General features: G+C 40.0%; 1 long non-coding RNA gene across 1 annotated transcript in view; it reads left to right on the top strand.

Moving 5' to 3' along the window:
• LOC135972476 (uncharacterized) overlaps positions 1-19,832 on the top strand; it is a 210,549-nt gene that overhangs the window by 112,397 nt on the left and 78,320 nt on the right. Inside the window, exon 2 of the long non-coding RNA XR_010588934.1 lies at positions 12,349-12,425. This is a non-coding gene — a long non-coding RNA (uncharacterized LOC135972476). The remainder of the gene's footprint in view (positions 1-12,348; positions 12,426-19,832) is intronic.

The raw sequence follows: 19,832 nt of genomic DNA, 5'->3' as shown, positions 1-19,832 counted from the left end.
AAGGAAGTTAATATCTACTTATTATAGGTATGATGAATGTTATAGCATCTATATATCTCTATATAAAAATACTTGAGAAAATACATTAAGAATTATGAAAGTGAGTTTATAAAAGCTGTAAATTGTATTCAAAAAGTAACTCAACACTTCTATCTTCCTCATGAGTAGAACTGGTTAAATAATAATCATGAATCTGCCCCCTTTTTCATTTAGCCAATCATTCACAAACTGATCCTGATTTTCTTTGAATGCATTTGTTATTTGAATCATCATCATCATGTTTGAGTGACTATTGCTGAACATTGAACAATGGCCTACACATGCAGATCTGGGGAAGGGGGGGAAAAAAAACTTGCCAAGGCTCCTCAGTCACTGGTTACTTAGTACAATTAAGTAACAAAGCCAAAAGAGTGTCCTGTGCTTTTAAGGAATCAAACCAAGCCCTCTAAATGTAAATTTAATCAAGAAAGGAAAACGAGTTGGGGTTGCCTCAGCCTACCTGACCAGTGATAGGACTATTTCCATTGCAAACCCAACCCATCTAGGAGTGTCTTTCACTGCCCAGAAGGAGCCATATATCTGCTCTCTGTTTAAGAACATTGATTTCCCACAACCGACCCAACCTTAATCCCTTGCAGTTCTTTTGTAGAGAAGCAGGTTAATCCTTTCTTCACGTCCCTTGGTAAGCGGTGTATACATGCCATCACAATCATACCATGAGCTGTCTGTGAATTGAGAAGGTTTGTCCTGTGTTCACATCCTAGTTCACATCCTGACTGAAAGCCTGTCAGGTTCACTAAACATTTTCCAACCAATAGGAATTTGGTGATGAAGGATTTTATTTTAAATCCTTAAGCATTGTACATACTGCACTTCATGCTTTAAAAGCCATACCTACATCTTTAATGGAGTGCTTTTTCTTTCAATGGATCACAACTGGTACTAAAATTAACATCTGTTTGCCTAACAGGATTTATTTTGTCAGGAGTAAGATCAGATCAATAGAGGGTGATTGGGATTAATGAAGCTTTGAGAGCCAGGAAATCCCACCTAAAGAGTGTGCTTCTATCTATGAATAAATAAATAAAGTTTAAGCGCCCCAAGTTTTCAAGGCTAAAGGGAGCTTAATTACATTCACACTCCAACTCCTCCTCACCTCAACACACACCAACATTTACAATAGCTGAGCCACATTACTGTTGGGTTTTTTTTTCTTCATATCAGACAAATCCATCTTTTGGTTTTAGTTACAGATGAAACAAATGAATCTCCAAAGTGAAAGCTAGAAATATTGGCAGCTTTCAGGCTTGGGTTTCATTCTGACAAGCATGCATGACACTTGCCTGTCAAGGAGTTTAGAACTTTTTTCCATGTGAGCATTGAATGGGTCTTTGAGAGACTGATTCTGATGATTCACCAATATCTTTTACTTTACTGCAACTTTTCACACTCCCCAGCCTATTTGCACAACCAGAAGGACACATCTTTTCACTTAGTACTATTAAGGTCACTAAATTAGTACTGTTAAGGTCAGATCCAGCAGTGCAGGATAATAGGAGGTTAGTGTACTCAGAATTAATTTCCTGCCTACCTGCTCCTTAGGCTGCATACATTATAGCAACAGTGGGAGTGATAAGGATACAGACTGCAGCCAACTCTGAATTAATGTAATCTATTTTTTTTTCTAAAAACCCTCTTCAAGGAACAAAAACTGAAATGCTTGAGATAATTTTAAATAGAGCGAAGCCTGCACCACAATGGTGCATCTGAACACATCCAGTCTTGGAGAAATTTAAATCTAAATCCAGATCCAAATCTGAACTTTAGACTTGGCCACTATTTCTGTAGCAGCCTGAATCAAACTTCCAGGTCTGAACATCTACACATTTTCTTTGAGGGCATTCAGAGCTGAATCCAGATTCAAATTTTGTCTCAGGTCATCTCTAGTCTTAAGCTTTAGGAAAATTAGCTGTCATAGCAAAGCAAGGTCCCCACCAGGAAACACAAATGAGTGAAGGGCTCTGACAGTCGTCATTCCACATGAAGGCAATGTTCCCACTGACACAGGAGTAAGCCCTGCACACCATAGTAACTGTTTGCAGAACCAGGCACTAGTTTAACTGGACGCACCACACAAGTTGGATATTTTTCATTCACAACACACCTTATAATATTTCAAGACCCCTAGAAATCTGTAGAGAATTAGTCACCAACACTCTGTGGAACAGCGTGAATCAGGTCATCACACTAGATAACGTGTGGGTACCTGTAATTTATCAGTCATTCTCTGCTGTGTGGGCCATGAAGGCGGTGCAAGCAAAAATCCAAATGTTGCCATGTCCTCTCAGCATTTATTTTTTCTCTTTTCCATGACTAGTTCCAATATTTGGTTTGTTTTTTATTCTTTAAAAACCATATATGTTGGCAGATGAGCATGTGCAGACTATTTGGGCATTACAAAAATATGTTTGGGATGGGGTGGAAAAAGCAGTGCCACCATTTATTTATGAGGCATCTAAGCAGGTATTGTGCACTCTCACTGATGATGGTGCACGTGAATACCATAATACTATGCAAAGTGTACGTTGAAGGCCAAATAAGTGCTGCTCATGGTTGTGAATGTTGCAGAGACGGCACAGGGAGCATCTTTCTCCCTCCACAGCCTCCCCAACCCCATATCCAACTGAAAGGGAAAATTATAACATGACGCCTGACCGTTCTTTTCAGTAAAGGGAGAGGGATGAAGGGGGATCTGCTCAATTGCTGCAAATACTGTGCACTCAGAATGAAAAGTTCTTTCTGAATAGATGATTAAACAAATGAAATGTTTGCCTACAAATGGCGAGTTTGCTGCATATTAGAAATTCACCTTCCTTTGATAGAAATTTTGTGGGAGATGTCAAGAGCTTAAAGGCCTTGTCATAGAAATAAAGAATAAAAATCTCAACTGAATGTCCTTAGAAACATTAGTTACTTAGAACTTTGCAATACCTACAGGAATCACACATTTTTATATTCACATCGTTTTAGCTTAGGCAGAAGAGAGAGGCTGTAAATTGGGAAATGGGAAATCTCTGGTCCATGTTCTGAACTAATATATCCACAGGCACTGCACTACATGGAGGTCTGTAACTGAAAATTGCACTTTGAAACCATGTGACAGAGACAATAAACATCTTCCTTGATTTTTTCCATTAAATAAAAATCAAAGGTTTTGAATACAATGTGTACCATCTGATTTTTAAAAAAGGAATTATAACAATAATTACTTCAGAGGGAAGGCCTTAACTTATATCTGGTTAATTGCAAACACATTAGCCCTTTAAGATGAAATTTCTGGTCTGGGAATTGTACAGAGAGCTTGTATAGTACTATAAAGATAGAAGCTATGCCTTCTCTAACCATGGTGGTTTTCTCCTGCATAATTCTTTTAGACAAGCACTTCATACTTTGCTTAATGTGATGGGAGTTTGTTCTGTGTTTTATTTATCATAATCCTGAGGGAAATTATCCTGACAGCTGTATTTTGCAAAGATTGGAGAGGAGCAATACATGCATCAGGAAGACCTAAGAGAAAGAGGTTGCAGTACTCAAGATGGGAGATGAAAAGTGCCTGGATGAATGTTTTGTGGACTGGATTGATAGAAACGTGTTAGCTTTTCTATAGAGTTCCTCTGGCTTGGGAAATATCCTCTTTTAAGGGGGAGCCCTGGCAAAATAGACCTATTAGAGCTGTGTTGCTAGAGAGCTGTGTTCTGGGGCCAGGATTTTTTTGACCTCATTCACTATAGGGGGAAAAAGGGGTTTTCTTTATCCAGGCAAAACTCCCATTGAATTCAACGGGTTCAAGGACTCCAATGGAAGCTTTATTTGCAAGACTGGGCCAAATATAGTATTGTTGTCTGATGTTAGTGTAACAACTTGCTAGTTACCTTCAGTTCAGGTTTGATTCTATCATTAGTTTTTATTAAGCTACATGTATTATAGTGTTTGTTTTTGTGGCTTTATGGACTTAGGGTTGTGTCAGACTTTCCATCATAAAACGCCTCTTTCCAGGGTTTTATATGTCAGTTGTAAAAATGTTCTCTGGACTGTAACTTCGTATTTCAGACTTATTTTTTTCCCTAGTCTGAGAGCGATGGGAATGGAAGTTGAAGAAAATCTGTTTTTACTATTTTTGAGTTATAAAATGCAAGAACTATGCATTTTTTAAAACCCTCTTATAATTTAAAAATGAAATTACATTATTTCTTGAAACAGTATTTATTTTTTTACCTGAGCTTTATTATTAAAACATTTTAAAATGGAAAAAAGCTACAGGCAGACTATTTAGACTAGAAAAGAAAAGTGTCAGTGGATAGTTACAACTGGTCACCTTGTCACATAATGTAAAAAGAAGGGGACACCTGATGAAATTAATATATTTAAAATAAATACAAGGAAATACTGCTTTATGCATGTATTTAACCTGTTAAATTCACTCTAAGTGGTCAATTCCACTTTGAAGGTGTCATCCATGCACTAAAGATTTAATTTATCTGTAGCTATGCTTTGTTTTGTGAAGTAAACTTCTGTCTTCTTGACTATATTTTAAATCATTAATCAGATCTTGCTTCATTCGGCGAGAGAATCATCCATACACTAAATGTTTGCCTTTGTATTAAAATATTTTGTGTATTCATTTAAAAGTATATACAAATTTCCACCATCCAGAAACTGCACTAATGAATGGCAAGACAGTGACACACACAACGGCGAACAGCAGGAAATGTACAGATAAGGGTGAAACATTATCTAGCTTCTTCAGAACTGAGACAGAGCTGGATGCCCCCACAACTATTCTCTTGACACATCCTAATGCTGGAGAACATATGGCGCATGAATTTCTCATCTTCATCATTTCACGTCTCTCTCTCTCTCTCTCTTCTTTTAATGTTTTGTGGAAGGAGGATATAGAACAAGGCAGTGCCATGGAGTTACTGTATCTCACTTAACCTGCACTCTGGTTGTTTGGTAAAAGTAGAAATACCACCACAAATCTGGAATAAATATACAGTTATTTATTTCCCATGGATGGTATGGACACTATTAGAGTACTTTCATAGGCTGAATCAAGCCATTGCAGTGACAATGAGGTGATCAAGGGGTCATTAGAGGTGAAGACTGCTGTGTCCTGCCATGACATCAGACGGCACTACCGTAGTCAGTGTAACTTCTTACAAGTATCTACAATAATCCAGTAATGGTTGAGGAGAAGGCAGTGGAAAAGTAAATTGAGCAGGTTTTGTGTCACTTTTTTTTCTAGTAAGTAGGTGTCAAGGTACATGCAACACAATCCAAGTACTATACTAATTTTGTTTTATATCATAATGTTAAAATAGTTGGGAAATAGTCTGCAATCTAGATTTTGTATTTGGGATTCACATAAAAAATGAAAGTATATGAATGTATATACATTTTTAATTACATTCTTTCATCTTTGGATAGCACTACCTGCAATACACTTAGAAAAAGGGGCAGGAGAAATAAATCCAGGTAACTGTTAACTGCAATAGTAAGTCTCGATTAAAGCAGTTCTGGAGTGCCAATATGGAGGGGGATTAGTATAATTTTTGTCAGTTGGAATCATATTATGCATTTATTGTCAACAAGTAAATTACCCAGGTCCTCTGCCATTATGCAGGTTTTGAAAAGCATCTTAATTTTCTAATAATGGTAAAATCACAAACTGCAAAAACGGAAGGGAAAATGGTAGCAAAGAAGAAAGCAGCATCTTGCTTTGGTGTGATAAAAACATAAAGAAAAATGCAGGCCTATTACTTAGAAAGTTAATGCTTTCAAGAAGCATGTTATACATAGTAGCAACAGCTCTGCTACCCTTTCATGTCTGAAACACACTTTGAAATTCATATTCTGATAACACTGAAAGGGTGGAAGAAAAGAATCCCCAGGAAAATCTTTTGCACCAATACAGGACTTGGGGACTCCAGCCCTACAATGACACAATTAATATTTCCAATTACTAATATATTACTACAGCACAGGATGTGTGTGCTCACATGGAGGCCTTGGAGAAATTCACTCTCCCAGGGAAAATTAGGGCAGGTCAGTGGACAGGATGATGCCATTAACAGGCTACATTCTCATATCTCAAGCAGTGCAGGTAGTGCAGTTCTCAGCTGGTGCTCTCCTCACACATTCCTGCCTCTTCTCCTTCTTGCTCCCATCCCCAGTATATGACTGAGTGGGAAAGAGGACACTCTGTCCGGAGAGGCAGCATGGAGATTAGCAGCCGGAGGAGAACAGAGGACCAATGAGAGAATGGGCAAGAGTGAGTAGAGTGAATTGGACAACTGAGGTGATCATATTGTAACAGAGAAGTCCCCCATAGCCCAACAATGGGAATCACAGCTCTTTTTGCTGCAGACTGCAACTCTTCTCTTGTTGAGGGGACAGGGCTTACCTTTGAGGGAAGCCTTGTACCTGTGTAAGATCATATGGTCCATCCTTCTAGCCTGCTTTCTCCCTTACGCTCTCCTACACCTACACCAAAATTTTGGAGAAGAGGCTAAGACAACGCAGTGTCTATGATGTGAAAGTTCTACCCACCAAGAAGAAACATTACATTATTAGCTAACCTAAAGAAAGCTATTGCTGTCTGTTAAGAACACACTAATGGAAATGTGCCAGCATTGACCACAAAGTGTTGCCACCAGAAAATATCAGAAGTGCTAAGGACATACCCACCTCACCTTGATTATTGCCCCATAAGGAATGCACCAGAAGATGAATCCCCAAATGGTTGCCCTCAGCCTACATTGTTCAGGGGAAATCCCTTCCTGATTTCAGGTTACACTCTGTATATGTAAGCAGAAATCACTGCTCCCAAACCTTACCCATGTCCATACCAACCCAACATTTACTGCTCTGAGAAGGACCTATATGGGTAGGGCTGCTGGGGGGGGGGGAGAAGAGGGGGTGGGATGTACACTCCTTTCAAGACAGCAATTTTTAGGTCACTAAACTAGTGGAACAACCAGCTGGAGAGTTTTAAATTTCTCAATCCCCACCTAGCTTGCAGCACAACTGAATCCCTACCCCAGCTAATTTGGACAATATACAATTGATCTTTATTTTTTTAAACCGCAGAGTAAAGTAGCGTGGCCGTACTATTCTGCAGTGATGGAGTTTATAGTGATGTGAGTTCTGTGGAGAATACTAGGATATATATCAGATTCTTATTAGGCTTAATCTCAGTTTGCTTCATCAGGAATGACAACATTAACTCTCTGTTTAAAAAGTATCTTCCAAAAAAATAAGGGGCTACTCTTGAGTTACTTAGCTTTACAGGTAAGTTTGAAGCAATTACTTGTTTAATAATGTGCTAGAATTTCAAATCAATACTTGAAATGTTGATAGAAAATGAAGTCATTTGGAAGGGATACAGAAGTTGTTGGGTAAAGGTAATTTATGATGCTGTAAACAATAGATCTGCAAAAAGTGCACACTGATTACATAGGGTGTGACAGGTGAAAAGGGACTGTTGGATATTCTCTTTTGAAAAGCATGTTTTATTAATAGTTACATTTATCCAGCAACACTGCTGCTTGAATTGAATCTTGCATATACATTGTACATGTGTGTGTGTGTATATATATAAAATAAATGTAAAATATATTGCCCTGGGTCACCTCTTTCACAAGAAAACATCTCTTACATTATTGTCCTTCAAACCCCTTCTTAACACTCTACTGTTCTGTGATGCATACAAACAAATTAACAATGGTAAGGCCACGGCTATGCTGCCATTACTACCCATCATGCTGACCAGTGTTTGTTGTTTCTTTGTACTCCCTTGTATATCTAGGGCTGGAAAAATCCTCAAGAGATCATCTAGTCTATCACTCTGCACTGAGGCAGGATTGACTAAACCTAGACCATTCCTGACAGGTGTTTGTCCAACCTGTTCTTAAAAACTTCCAAGGATGTGAATTTCACCAGCTTCCTACATTACCTGTTCCAGTGTTAACTATGCTCCTAGTTACAAAAGTTTTCCTAATATCTAATTTGCTGCAAACTAAGCTGATTACTTCATGTTCTACCCTGAGTGGACATGGAGAACAGTTGATCACCATCCTCTTGATAAAAACTTTACATATTTGAAGACTGTTATGTCCCTGCTTACTATCTATCAGTTGTCTCTTGTCTTCCTCTTAGATTGTAAGCTCTTGGGGAAAGGACCATCTTTTTGTTCTGTGTTTGTACAGCACCTGGCACAATTGGGTCCTAGTCCATGACTCGGGCTCTTAGGCGCTATAGTAATATAAATAAATAATAACCATACCAAGTGAAAGTAAGAGGTTTTTGAGCTCTAGAGTTACAAAAAAATCAAGAAATACAGAAGAAAGTGGAGACAATGTATTATATTGTTATAAAACCAGATAAGATTTATTGACAGTGAAACCATGAACACAGATATGGAACAAAGAGAGAACTTTTCCCCTTGTTTTTCATTCATAAATCCACAATACTCTTACCAAAACAATGTAAAATACCATCTGGCTAGCAGCATGGGAAAGGGCAGAGAAAATATAAGGAATTGCTTAAGAACCACATGTAGAACTGTAAGCCAATAACCACTAATAGTTCTCTAATTTATTATGGATTTTTCAATGCTACATACTGTGGCTCTCTTTTGCAGGTACCTGGTCTCCAAACAAAATAAATAAACACAATGAAGTGCTGTGTAGTCTGGAAACTGGTTCTAGTGGGGAAATATACAGTAGCTATTTTTCCTCCAATAAATCTGAATTTAAGAACTTTTGTTATTATGCCCAGCTATTATTTACTATCAGCTGGATTCAGAAACAAAGTAAATATTTCTCCAGCTTGTTCCCATATATTTTATAGACATTAGTATTGATAACAGTATTTCATGTTTTTAAATGGTGGTGAATTTTAGTTCCCATGAAAAATGAGTGAAAGCATAATTTAGGATAGAGCTAGCTTGTTTTCATAGCTTTCCCCTGTACAACTCCTCTGGTATGCCTCCATGGTGAAATGCAAGAGCCCTACTCTAGTCCTTATTTCACAGAAGAGTCTGATAATCCAAATGAATAGTCTCATTCCACTATGTGTCTGAGTCAGGGCAATCTTATGCCACTTAGTGTTGTATCATCACAGCATCTCACACCATCACAATCCAGTACAGTAGACCTATTGAATGGTGAAATAAATGTTCACTATATTCTGCTATCATTTAATAACAGAAATCCAGATTAGATTTTCACCCAGATTAGTTTCTACATTCATGGAAGAGTGATTCAAACACCTACAAAGCCTCTCCCCATCTATGCTGAGCCCAGAGAGACCGGGGATACACAGGAGGGGAAAGGAGATTCTCATGATTATCCCACCAACCTCGCGAAGAATTAAGCTGAGGATGCATTAACATTGCTATCCAGTCCCCTCCATGCCCGGGATCCCTCCTTTAAGCAGGGCTGGCGCAACCCATTAGGCGATCTAGACGGTCGCCTAAGGTGCTAACATTTTGGGGGCGGCCACCCCGGTCGTCGTCTGCATTTCGGGGGCGGGACCTTCTGCCACCTCTGTCAGGGGCGGCAAAAGAGCTGGCGGTGCTCCTGCCTTTAAGGGACCTCACAGGAATCTGCTGGAGCTGTGCTTGACGGGAGCCAGAGGAGTAGGGCCAGGAGCCAATGTGGAGGCACAGTGATGGTGGCTCTGTGCTTTAGAGGATACATTGAGATTACGTTTTGTGAGGACAAATACTATCCCCTGACAAAATGATCTGAGGAAACACCACAAGGCAATTGGGCAGAACTTTCCTCCCTCGACCAAGTATCCTGTTGTGCGGGAGGGAGCAGATTGACACAGAATGTCTGTCCCCTTCTGGATCCCTCAAACCAATGCTACCTGAAACAAGAACCCATGTGAGCAACCCTTACATGTGAGAAGTTCTGCTGACTTTAACTGGAATACACAGGATTTAGGATTATTCATGTGGGTAAGGGCTATGGGATCAGGCCCACACAGTATAATTATTCCATGCAATGGGTAATTATGGCCCTTGGGTGAATCATGAAAACAAGAATACTTTATAGCTGTTGGTTCAGTGATCAAAGAGTACTACAGGTCCGGACCACTTAAGAAACATGATCCTTAATTACTTTTAGTAAATGATGGGCATCTTCCTTCCTCCCCTCTTTGCTTATCTGATGATGTAAAAAAGAAAGGTCAAATGTTCACTGGTTCCTTGGAAGGAAATGTGAATTGTTTATGCTTGACAGGGGAAGAACTGTGAGTAATCTACACAGTCTCCATTTGATTCAGCTTCAGCTAAGGGAAGTGTTTTTGACTGGAGCAGCAGTAACACCCCACTGCAGCATTGGGGGGGGGGGCAGGGAAGTCGTACTCTTGCTGGGAAATTCATGCAAAAGAAACATAAAAGGATGAACCATTGGTGTGAGAGGAATCAATATTCACATGCAAATGAAGTCCCAGAAGTTTATGAAGCAGTCTCGTGCTTAAGTGACTCACTCTGGAATAATCACATGAAGGTTCAGCTGTAGTTTATTCTGCCAGAGGGAAATCTGAATGAATTATTTTCTGCATTTTTGATGATTAGGATGGGAGGGGAGAGGTAGCAGGGGAGAAAGGGATCATTATACATCTAAAAATTGTTGCCCCAGATCTGGGAATCTCATGTAATAAAACTCAAACTTTCATTACACATTTTGCACCTACAATTTCAAAACATCTTGTATAAATCCTGCTAATGCATACTTGTCTTAGGACTTTGGAAACACATAGTTCAGTAGTCCTGGGAGATTATAAAGCCTTCTCCGAGGACTAGCAAAAGGTTTATCAGAAGCATTGCACTAATAAATGTCATTTCACAACATCAGTGTGAGTCAAACAGTAATACAAGAAAAATGAGTTTCATCTTTATATTGAAAAAAGGTACCCAAAATACAGTTTGCATCACAGCAGAAAAGATCCAACATTTACAAAAATCCCATTTTAGATAGACCAATCTTTTGTGTTCAAATAGATATGTAAAGGAGCGAGAACTTGTGCCCTCAAAGGCAAAAGGGACTGGTTTATAAATGGTGCCTTTCATCTCTAGAGGAGTTAGCTGGAGGGCAGCACAAAATGTTTAGTCTAAAAATGAGTTTAAATGGCTGTATCTAAAATATATGCATTGCAGAGTGAACTTCATTGCATTAGATATTTTGTTTCCCATTAAAAAAAGTCTTGCTTCCTTAAGCAACCTGGATCTGCCTAATCATAAAAGGAGCATGCTTCTGTTCCTTTATGAGAGGCATTAGTATTTTTGGCAGATAAGAAAGTAAGCATTCACTTGAAAGCAGTTGATTTCACCATTAAGTTTTAAGGTCCCAATCCAAGCATCCATTGAACATAATATGAGTTTGGAAATTGAATTCAGAAGGGGAAGAATCAGCCCCTAGAAATATAAATGTCCATGCTTTCTAATATCATGATACTAAAATAGGTGTTTTGTGCCAGGATATTTGTATTCCCTCAGTTATTTTCTTTTACTGGCAGCACAAATATGAAAAGGAAAATGAACAGTTCTGAAAGGTGGAACTCAGATACTGTCCTGGTCTTATATTTGCAAATGTTTTTTTGTGCCGGATCCTGCAGGGAGCTGAGCTCAGTTAAATTCAGTGGTGATGTTCATGCTCAGCATGATGTTGAATTTAGTGAGTCCTGATGATGCTCAGAATCTGGCCGTATGTTTGTGGAGTGTCATCAAAGTAGTACCAATTCAGTAAGCAGAGAGTCTTCCACTCCTGAAATTTACTTTCTTGTACTCCAAGATGCTGTGCCTCTCTTATCACATTTTCCACATTTAAAAAATTAGTCTCTGTAGGCAAACCAAAACCCTTCTGGCAGTCCTGCAATTCGTGCCCTTCCACGTATGGCTTTGTAGGAATATCTATATAGTGCATATTCTTTATACAAGTTGCATTTTTAAAGTTTCCCACATGGAGCTGATACATAAAATATTAAAATTGTCATACATTTGCAATACACTCAGAATTGTAATGAATAAAAAATAGACTCCAGATGATGTTGTAAAAGTATTCAAGTACTTCCAAAGATGGACACAGCCACCAAACGTTGACTTCTTGATAAAGCAGATCTTTTTCAATGTATACACCAGAAGCTATGGTATCTGCAGAGATGACACCATGTTCTTTACTATTATTCCTGCAGTACCATCTTTGAAACTCTTTAGTTTTTAAGGGACAAACCTGCCCCTTTGTTGATTCATAGCAGCACTATTGTGATTTTGTTACGCAGGCGACCAGGATGCTAGGCGTCCGGATGTGCATTGTGCTCAGACAGCAACAGCCATGATGATTTGAGGAACAGATTGGGTGAGTTGACACTTGCTTTATTTTTAATCCCTGTAAGTGTATATATGGATATACAGAAATTTGTATATTTGATCGCATCCCTCTCCATAAATGTCCTTTGTCTGTCATGGATTTTTTTTAGGCTCTGATCCTGCAAATACTTACTCATATGCTTAACCTTACACTGTGTGAGTAGTTCCATTGACCTCAAAGGAACTACTCACAATGAGCAAAGCTAAGCATATGCATAAGTCTTTGCAACATGGGGGCCTAAGATTGTAAATTCTTCAGAGTGAACTGTGTCTGTTCATTTTGTACAGCACGTAGCACAAGGGGATCCCAATCCTGGCTAAGGCCTCTGGATGCTACCACAATATTCTGTGACAAAGCTCCAATCTTGTCTCAGTGGGTCCCACGCTTCCTGGTAGAGATTACACTAGCCCCAGAGGCTCACTGTGACCCTCCACATAGCCCTTCCCTCTCTAGAGGCAAGGGTCACAGCCTAGTGAGCCATTTTCATCATAAGCCTGCAAGGGAGGTGAGGAGAAGTTATCCTCCCTTGCACAGTCTCTGTTGTCTCCCAGTCTCAGTGATTAGTCAGGGATCGGGGAGCCCGGGCCCACCTTCTACTCCGGGCTCCAGCCCAGGGACCCTGATAGTAGCAGCTCTTGGTAACTTTTTGGAAACAGGACAAGTACAATTCCCTGGGCTACTTCCCCACAGCAGCTGCCACTTCCTCAATATCTTCATCACCCTTACCTCAGGGGCCCCTTTCTCATGCCTGATAAGGTTTGTACTGCTCCATTTCTCCTGCAGCATGGCTCCCTTCTACAGCTCCTGACTCACTGTCACACACTCACACTCACATGCTCTCGCTCTCACACCCACCCACCTGACTAAGTGGGAGGCTTTTAACTAGTTTCAGCCAGCCCCGATTGGCTTCAGGTGTCCCAATCAACCTAGCTGTCTCCACTGCTTTCTGGAAGGATCTTAATTGGCACCAGGTGTCTTGATGTGGTGGAACACGACGGATAGCTCACTGGTTTGAGCATGGGCCTGCTAAACCCAGGGTTGTGAGTTCAATCCTTGAGGGGGCCATTTAGGGATCTGGGGCAAAAATCTGTCTGGGAATTAGTCCTGCTTTGAGCAGGGGGTTGGACTAGATGACTTCCTGAGGTCCCTTCCAACTCTGATATTCTATGATTAACCTGGAGCAACTGCCATTTTGTTACCATGGTAACAGGGATTTATTTAGCCTGGGGCTAACATACCTGTTTCTCACTACTTTCCTATAGCTAGCTGGCCTTGTCCCGTCACAATACGTAATAAATAAAATAGCAGTACTATAAATAAAGGTAGCGAGGATGTTTTTCTACACTGCCAGGGGGTTGATGGAGACATGGCAGTAGATCCGTTTTTATATACATCCACTGGTCATTACCCCAACGTTAGCATAGCACAGCATAACGAGAGGTATAGTAGGTCCGAGGCTGAATTAGAAACTCTGGGATGGTTTTCCACTGCTCCCCAAATGGGAGAATTCCTTCCCCTAAAGAGTACCCCATAGCTTAGCCTGGCTATTCAGCACTCTAAACACATCATCTCTGATGCTATAATATCATTTTAGTCTTCCAGATTATTCTTCTCTGAATAATACAACAGCATAGTAATTGCTGGCTAATTGTATATAATAGAAGTACAAATAAACAAATTCCCACATACTACAGTTCTTGTTCCAAGGATCTTGAGTAAAATTTTCAAAAGCACCTAAGTAACTTACTTCAGAGCCTCAGTCTCCTTTTTGAAAGTGACTTAGGCATTTAGGAGGCTCAGTCCCACTGAAATAACTTAAGTGCTTTTGAAAATTTTACCCATTAACTAAAACACATCTAAATATTCAGGTACTACTTAGTATGGGGGGACTCACTAGGAATGGATGAACCTGGTGGAGTCTGAAGTTTTGCAAACCTCTTGTGCTGTTTTTGAGGCAAGTCAAGGTGGTTTGTGCACACATAGGGTTTTTCCCCCCTTTTAATTTTAACACATGCAGTTTTAATAATGTCTTTTTTTCTAACTAAAGAATAACTTGTGCTATGTCTCATATTAGGAACAGAAATATCCTCTAAATAAGAGGCCAGCATATGTAGGTGCCATATATACAGTATGCACCCTATATATTTTGCATTAGCACTTTTTTCTCCTCCTTTCTGCTCCTCTCTTTGTAGTGCTTTATAAACAGAACATGAGCTCAACTGTAATTATTGGGACTACTCTGTTTCCTCAAACTCCAGGAGTGCCAGTAGCATACTAGATGTACCATGACTCAGGGGCAAGCACTGTGGGTGTTTCAGCTGCTAGGCCTTGTAGGGGCTAGCTCTGATGGATCCCAATAAGCACTTGGACACATGACTAATGGAAAAGTTATTTTATGAGGACTGGCGGGAAAGGGATAGGTTGCAAATACCCTAGGGACAGAGGCTTAAACAGTTACAGTTCAAAGTGAGTAATAGCAGTTCTGTTTGGGCCGCTGGGCAATCCAGTCAAGAGTCGGGGCTCAACTGACCTAGTGTCTGGGAAACCCTCTCCATTCCACACTCTATTCCAGCAAATAGGAACTTGCAGGTTTCCAAGCCCAGCTCAGTTAATGTCTCTCACTGAGGCCCCTCTTCATTGGCTCACTGCCCAGCCATTGTTCTTCCCCCATAAGTGACAGCCTGTTCCATTCATTGCTTTATTCACAGTTCCTGGGGCTTCTCTTCACTCCCTGCTGCCATATGGCTCCCATTTTCCAAACACAGCCTGACCACTTACTGTTTCAGGACCTTTCCCTTATCAGGCATGGGGAAAGGCATGTGTAGTGGAGAGGGGGCTGATGGGAGTTGTCGCCCCTTGCTTAGCAGATCCGTTTGAGCACTGTTTTGTGATGGAACGTCACAATATTTGAGTCCTTTTAAATTTAGGCAAAAACATTTCCCCCCTTTTATTTGTACTATATCTTATAACAGTCTGGCTAGAATGTATGTGCTGCACTATTATCCTCCTACTGGATGGAAAGGCAGACTTTCAATAGTACATGTACAGCTGAGGATATAAGCCCTAATGTTACTATAGCTAGACATGATGGTTTGGTACCTCAGATGAGCTTTAATATTTGGAGTTGATTGTCTGAGTTCTATCTCTGGTTATGGCTATGAAATCAACACTGACCCATTATGTAGAATTGCTGACTACTGTGAGGTCCTGTCTAGCCAAAGCATTGTTAAAATATCTCTAGTTAAAAGGAATTGAACCTCTCTCCCCTTAGATTTCAATAGGATTTTTTAAGGTATTGAATTCAGCTACTGAACTCCCACCCAAAATCCAATACCAGTAATTAGGGAGTTGAGTTGACTGTGAAAAGTCAATACATATAATAAAGTGAATGGTTCACATATTTCTATATAAAAGCAGAAAACAGGGCCTTCATTTAATTGTATATATGTCTAGTTAAGTCTAAATCTTCTAGCAATCTATAAGCATACTAAAGGCTAAATTTTACCCTGACACTCTTCCCTGTCACCCTCTTAATTTCATTAGTGGTGTGCAGGGTATAAAAGAAGACCACATCTAGCCACTGATGTGTACAAATAACTGATTTAATCATGCATGTGAGTTTTGCTTAATCATTAACTATAGAGGAACAAGTGATCTATGGTCTACCACTGATGCAGAAATTCCAGTCCCTAATCTAGAGACTTTATGCACTGTGAGGATATACAGCATTGCAACCTAATACTTTGGTACACAAAACTGCCAAACTAGGGAAAGATGAGATGAGAGTTCTAATGAAACTCACATTGGGTTTTTTGCTCATGAATGTTTCCAAGTTGTTGGGATTTTGTTTGTTTTCTTTAATCATGAGCTTTAGGAAGTGATGGAAAAACTCATCTGAATTTGGAGGATATTTTTCTGTGGAGCATGGCTCTTTTTAAAAAAAACAATGGAAAATAGAGACAACCTACTATTAGAGAACCAGTAGGTGCACATTAGAGATTATTTGTCCTCTAGATTTATTTTTCACTCATGAATAACTGCATCATGGAAAGGAATTAGCATAATTTATATCAATATTTTTCAGTGATGTGTGAATAAAATAATATTCCACTGTAAATTTTTTAAAAGCCTTTATGACTGCATTTTCATCAGCTTATTTACCTTTATTTATATTTGGTGCTCAAAGCCATATTCATGGAGTTATGTAAATGACCCAGGGAGAGAAGTACTGTTTATGTTTTATAGGGTGGCTTGAGCATCATCATCTTATCTGTCTGAACTAAAATGGTTTCAGCTGGTCCACCTTATTCATTATGATTGCTTTTTGATTATCGATTGGTTGTTTTTGAAACTTGGCTTGCTGAAGCTTGAGGATGGAGCACAGGATTTGTTCTTGTTGCCTGTGTGAACTTGGTCAATCTCTTTGCCAAACAGATTCATTTGATTTTGTCTTTTTAAGTGACCTTTTGACTCCCAATCATCTGCATTCTGGTCATGCTTTATTTCATTTTATTTTTACTGTAGAGCACTTTGGAATGTTTGTCATGAAAAGAGCTACATAAATATTAATGTATTGATAGTGTTATGGCTTTTCAAGCCTATTTTTCATTTCATAGGTTTTAAGAGCTACAAAATTTACTGACTGTACTGAAAATATAGGTATAATGGACTTTCTGAAATGCCCTGAATGAGATAAAATATATGAATTATTAATCCCATGAAAGTCAGTGCTATCCTTCTTAAATGCCTAAATATGTTACAGCGCTGGCACCTTTCAAAGTTGCAGGTGAGCTAGTTCCATTCTGTTTACAACTCTACCTGGAAAGGAGGGAGAATGGAATGCCAGCTGCAGAAGTAGAGGTTACGTAGCTTCAATAATATGAGACCTCTGGCTGGAATCCCAGGAGATTTTCAGATAGCCATCTAAAGTATATTTTGTAGAATGTTTAATAATAATGGAATGCATGTCAGGGAAGATAATGTCTCTCTCTAGAGTTTCTTTCAACTTGACTTTTAATCACAAGAGAGGGCCTGATCCTGAATCCTTATTTAGGCAAAACTCGCATCACCCTGAATGAAATCTTGTCTGAATAAGAACTGGCTGAAGAACCACATATACTGAAAATAAAATCATAGAATCATAGAATATCAGGATTGGAAGGGACCTAAGGAGGTCATCTAGTCCAACTCCCTGCACAAAGCAGGACCAATCCCTAACTAAATCATCCCAACCACGGCTTTGTCAAGCATGACTTTAAAAATCTCTAAGGAAGGGGACTCCACCACCCCTACGTAACCCATTCCAGTGCTTCACCACCCTCCTAGTGAAAAGGTTCTTCCTAATATCCAGCCTAAACCTCCCCCACTGCAACTTGAGACCATTAATCCTTGTTCTGTCATCTGGCACCACTGAGAACATTCTAGATCCATCCTCTTTGGAACCCCATTTCAGGTAGCTGAAAACAGCTATCAAATCCTCCCTCTTTCTTCTCTTCTACAAACTAAATAATCCCAGTTTCCTCAACCTCTCCTCATAAGTCATGTGCTCCAGTCCCCTAATCATTTTTGTTGCCCTCCGCTGAACTCTTTTCCACATCCTTCTTGTAGTGTGGGGCCCAAAACTGGACACAATACTCCAGATGAGGCCTCACCAGTGCCGAATAGAGGGGAATGATCACGTCCTTCGATCTGCTGGCAATGCTCCTACTTATACAGCCCAAAAATGCCGTTAGCCTTCTTGGCAACAAGGGCACAGTGTTGACTCATATCCAGCTTCTCATTCACTGTAATCCCCAGGTCCTTTTCTGCAGAACTGCTGCTTAGCCAGTCGGTCCCCAGCCTGTAGCAGTGCATGGGATTCTTCCATCCTAAGTGCAGGACTCTGCACTTGTCCTTGTTGAACCTCATCAGATTTCTTTTGGCCCAATCCTCTAATTTGTCTAGGTCCCTCTGTATCCTATCCCTACCCTCCAGCGTATCTACCACTCCTCCCAGTTTAGTGTCATCTGCAAACTTGCTGAGGGTGCAATCCACACCATCCTCAAGATCATTAAGGAAGATCTTGAACAAAACTGGCCCCAGGAGCAACCCTTGGGGCAATCCTCTTGATAGCGGCTGACAACTAGACAGGGAGCCATTGATCACTACCTGTTGAGCCTGATGAGCTAGCCAGCTTTCTATCCACCCTTATAGTCCATTCATCCAGCACATACTTCTTTAATTTGCTGGCAAGAATACTGTGGGAGACCGTATCAAAACTTTGCTAAAGCCAAGGAATAACACGTCCACTGCTTTCCCCTCATCCACAGAGCCAGTTATCTCATCATAGAAGGCAGATTAGATTAGTCAAAGCATGACTTGCCCTTGGTGAATCCATGCTGACTGTTCCTGATCACTATCCTCTCCTCTAAGTGCTTCAAAACTGATTCCTTGTGGACCTGCTCCATGATTTTTCCAGGGGCTGAGGTGAGACTGACTGGCATGTAGTTCCCCAGATCCTCCTCCTTCCCTTTTTTAAAGATGAGCACTACATTAGCCCTTTTCCAGTCATCTGGGATCATCATAAAGAGCTAATATGGAATATTTGCATCCAAAAATTTGATAAAGTAGGTGGGGCTAATGCAGCAGGAAGAACCTTCTGCCAGTAAGCTTCTATTACAAGTGTCAGAGTTCGAAGGGATTTTGCTTATGTTTGTAAGCAGTTACATTATGGTTCCTACAGCATGTAATTTTGCTGTCCTATATTGATGAATATTCCCTGCACAATCTGAAATGGTAGCTGAAATACACATCATCCTAGTACTACTTGGTCTTCATAGCACAGGTAGAGAGTGTTGCTTTTATAAACACAAGGTATCGTTCATGATTATTTATTACTTAGATAGCACCATATATATGCATAGCAGTTTACAAACACATTATTATTGCTAATTTGTAATGCAGTATTTCCCAAAGTGGTCAGGACAATGACTGACACTTAGAACTAACAAGGTGTGTGTGTGTGTGTGTGTGTGTGTGTGTGTGTGTGTGTGTGTGTGTGTGTGTGTAAAGTAAAATATAGAATCAAGCGTGAAATCCTCATTTTCTGCTCTGCTCTTTAACATGCCTCTTAGAGGCACAGCACAGAACCGCACCACTAGGATTTATTGGGGTAGCACTTGAGAGGAATGGTGGAACAGGGAAGTGATTCTGGGAATAAGATATGGGAGTGGAGAGCGGGGAAAGGAAAGGGAGGGAGGATAAAAGGACAGAGTGGAGAAAGAGAAGGAGGTGACAAGTACAGTGTAGAAAAGTGAGAGTTTGGGCAAATGAAGGGCTGCAGTGCTCTGAGAGGGGCAGAATAAAAGAGGAGCAACATCCAATGGCATAAAATAATTGTGAGAGAATATATACATC

This window comes from Chrysemys picta, chromosome 6 (genome assembly GCF_011386835.1).
Source record: "Chrysemys picta bellii isolate R12L10 chromosome 6, ASM1138683v2, whole genome shotgun sequence".
Taxonomy (NCBI): Eukaryota; Metazoa; Chordata; order Testudines; family Emydidae; genus Chrysemys; species Chrysemys picta.
The sequence above is the reverse complement of the archived record's forward strand: the minus strand, read 5'-3'. Positions and strand labels throughout refer to the sequence as shown.